This window comes from Nematolebias whitei, chromosome 10 (assembly GCF_014905685.2).
Source record: "Nematolebias whitei isolate Nwh7 chromosome 10, NemWhi1, whole genome shotgun sequence".
In the NCBI taxonomy this organism is placed as follows: domain Eukaryota; kingdom Metazoa; phylum Chordata; class Actinopteri; order Cyprinodontiformes; family Rivulidae; genus Nematolebias; species Nematolebias whitei.
This window is the reverse complement of record NC_056507.1, coordinates 43,997,397-44,001,286: the sequence shown is the minus strand read 5'-3', so window position 1 is coordinate 44,001,286 and position 3,890 is coordinate 43,997,397. Positions and strand designations below refer to the sequence as shown.

At 44.6% G+C, this 3,890-nt stretch overlaps 1 protein-coding gene across 1 annotated transcript in view; it reads right to left on the bottom strand.

Annotated features, from left to right (window-relative positions):
- LOC119416416 (protein MON2 homolog) overlaps positions 1-3,890 on the bottom strand; it is a gene marked incomplete at its 3' end in the record, with an annotated part of 38,536 nt that overhangs the window by 7,415 nt on the left and 27,231 nt on the right.

Sequence of the window (3,890 nt, the reverse complement as noted above, 5' to 3'; positions counted from 1 at the left end):
TGACGTTGCAGCTTAATGAGATGACGTTGCAGCTCAACGAGATGACGTTGCAGCTTAATGAGTTGACGTTGCAGCTTAATGAGATGGCGTTGCAGCTCAACGAGATGACCTTGCAGCTTAATGAGATGACGCTGCAGCTCAATGAGATGACCTTGCAGCTCAATGAGATGGCGTTGCAGCTCAACGAGATGACGTTGCAGCTTAATGAGATGACCTGATGCATGCTCAATAATCCAGGTAGAAAAATCTAAAAAAGTTAAATCTGGTCCTCTGGACATTCAATAAAACAAAGCAAAGCAAAACAACAAAAAAATGTAGAAAATTTTCGTCTCTCATCCGAGAGACTTCCTCAGTCTGAGCTGCTGTATTCAACTCAGTCTCTTAAATAGCACCTTCTCAGAGTGGATCAACCAGTTTTGCTGCTGACATCCAAAACCAGCTGATCACATGCTCAAGAAGGACCATCAGCCTAACAATGGATCATTAGCACACTGATGGCTGTTTACTATTCACAGAGGGTTGAGTGATACTAGCAATCACAGCATTGTAAGAGGGGGACAATTGAACACGGAGGCCTCCACCCCTGTTTAACGATGGACGGTTTCTTTTCACAAAGATAGCCTCCTTTACTCCTCTCTCAAGCTATCGTTCCTCTCTAACCAGAATGTGAACTTCTTCATCCCTGAAAGAGTGACCGCTGGCCTGGAGATGAGTGTAGACCGCAGAATCCTGGCCTGATGATGTTGATCTTCTGTGCTGGGCCATCCTTTTGGCCAGTGGCTGTTTTGTTTCCCCGATGTAAGACTGATCACAGCCCTCCTGACACTGAACAGCATACACAACATTACTCTGTTTGTGCCGGGGGACTGGATCTTTGGGATGAACCAGTCTTTGCCGTAATGTATTTTGGGGTTTCAAAGCCACTGGGACGTTATGTTTAGAAAATAAACGTCTCAGTTTCTCTGATACTCCCTCAACATATGGAATGACCACTGGTCTGTGTCTGGGTTCCTTATTTTCACCTGTTGGCTGACTGGAGTCCTGTTTGGGTTTCTTCTCTGCTTTTAGGAAGGCCCAGTTAGGATATTCACATTGCTCTAGAGCCTGTCTTGTGTGGGATTTCTCCTTCTGCCTGGCTCCTGAGCTAGTGGGGACGCTGTCTGCTCTGTGGTACAGAGTCCTGATGACTCCTAACTTGTGCTCCAAAGGGTGATGTCCTAACTGGGCCTTCCTAAAAGCAGAGAAGAAACCCAAACAGGACTCCGTCAAATGAAACATAAACCGAAACTGGTTCTGGTTCGGTGGATTGGACCCGGTGATACACCATACTCTGTGACCTGCAACAGTGCAACACCGCCCCCTACGGTCATACGGTGGTCACATAATATGACGTCACTACGGATACTCAACATAACATTTTTAACCTCGATAGATGTCCTAGCAATCGATGTGTAGATTACTTGAGTACTCTGTTAATGCCCTAGTTGTAACACAACGAGATGACGTTGCAGATCAACGAGATGACGTTGCAGCACAACGTGATGACGTTGCAGCACAACGTCATGATGTTGCAGCTTAAGAGATGACGTTGCAGCGCAACGTGATGACGTTGCAGCGCTACGAGATGACGTTGCAGCGCTACGAGATGACGTTTCAGAAGGGGCACAAGGAGGTGACATCACATGTGCCTACCTGATCTCTCGGCGGAAAGAAAAATTCAAAATGCCGGCGTTGCAGAAGTTTTATTTTTCATTGGTGAGGATGTTGGATTGCCAAGATTTATGAACTACGTTGAGCCTCGCTACATCGTCTCCAGTCAGAGATATTTTTCCAGTGTAACCTTACCCGAGTTACAAGCCGTTGTTTCTGACCTCATTGAGAAGCTAATAGCACCACTTCTTGGGTGAGTTTTACCACAGACATTTGGACGTTGTGTTAGCCCCGTTAGCATGATTAGTCTTACGGCTCAATGGATAGACAAAAACTTTGAACTTTAAAAGGCTGTCCTTCATGCACAAGAGTGAAGAGAATTCCACACTGCAGCTAGGAACCTGGAACAAGCCTCCACAAGTGAGACAACATCGCAGGTGACTAATGCTAATAAATAACATTTAACTCTTTTAATTTAATATATGTTAAAAGTACTATGCATACCATATGGCTGTGACTGAATATATGTCACCAGGAGTTATAGGCATCGGTTATTGGCTAAATTTTAACATTTCGGCATCGTCCAAAAATCCAATATCGTGCATCCCTAGAATACAGTTTACCATATTTTCCGCCACACATGTCGCAAAGCCCTATAGATGGCATAAGTCCAAATATGTTTAAAAAAGTGAAAAAATCCATAAATATGTTGCTTTGCTGTACAGGTACTTCTCAAAAAATTAGCATATTGTGATAAAGGTCATTATTTTCCATAATGTAATGATAAAAATGAAACTTTCATATATTTCAGATTCATTGCACACCAACTGAAATATTTCAGGTCTTTAATTGTTTTAATACTGATGATTATGGCATACAGCTCATGAAAACCCAAAATGCCTGTCCCAAAAAATTAGCATATCATGAAAAGGTTCTCTAAACAAGCTATTAACCTAACCATCTGAATCAACGACGTAACTCTAAACACCTGCAAAAGATTCCTGAGGCTTTTAAAAACTCCCAGCCTTGTTCATTACTCAAAACCGCAATCATGGGTAAGACTGCCGACCTGACTGCTGTCCAGAAGGCCATCATTGACACCCTCAATCAAGAGGGTAAGACACTGAAAGAAATTGCTGAACGAATTGGCTGTTCCCAGAGTGCTGTATCAAGGCACCTCAGTGGGAAGTCTGTGGGAAGGGAAAAGTGTGGCAGAAAACACTGCACAATAAGAAGAGGTGACCGGACCCTGAGGAGGATTGTGGAGAAGGGCCGATTCCAGACCTTGGGGGACCTGCGGAAGCAGTGGACTGAGTCTGGAGTAGAAACATCCAGAGCCACCGTGCACAGGCGTGTGCAGGAAATGGGCTACAGGTGCCGCATTCCCCAGGTCAAGCCACTTTTGAACCAGAAACAGCGGCAGAAGCGCCTGACCTGGGCTACAGAGAAGCAGCACTGGACTGTTGCTCAGTGGTCCAAAGTACTTTTTTCGGATGAAAGCAAATTTTGCATGTCATTCGGAAATCAAGGTGCCAGAGTCTGGAGGAAGACTGGGGAGAAGGAAATGCCAAAATGCCAGAAGTCCAGTGTGAAGCACCCACAGTCAGTGATGGTCTGGGGTGCCATGTCAGCTGCTGGTGTTGGTCCACTGTGTTTTATCAAGGGCAGGGTCAATGCAGCTAGCTATCAGGAGATTTTGGAGCACTCCATGCTTCCAACTGCTGAAAAGCTTTATGGAGATGAAGATTTCATTTTTCAGCACGACCTGGCACCTGCTCACAGTGCCAAAACCACTGGTAAATGGTTTACTGACCATGGTATTACTGTGCTCAATCGGCCTGCCAACTCTCCTGACCTAAACCCCATAGAGAACCTGTGGGATATTGTGAAGAGAAAGTTGAGACACAAGACCCAACAATCTGGATGAGCTTAAGGCCGCTATCGAAGCATCCTGAGCCTCCATAACACCTCAGCAGTGCCACAGGCTGATTGCCTCCATGCCACGCCGCATTGAAGCAGTCATTCATGCAAAAGGATTCCCGACCAAGTATTGAGTGCATAACTGAACATGATTATTTGAAGGTTGGTGTTTTTTGTATTAAAAACACTTGTCTTTCATTGGTGGGATGAAATATGCTAATTTTTTGGGACAGGCATTTTGGGTTTTCATGAGCTGTATGCCATAATCATCACTATTAAAACAATTAAAGACCTGAAATATTTCAGTTGGTGTGCAATGA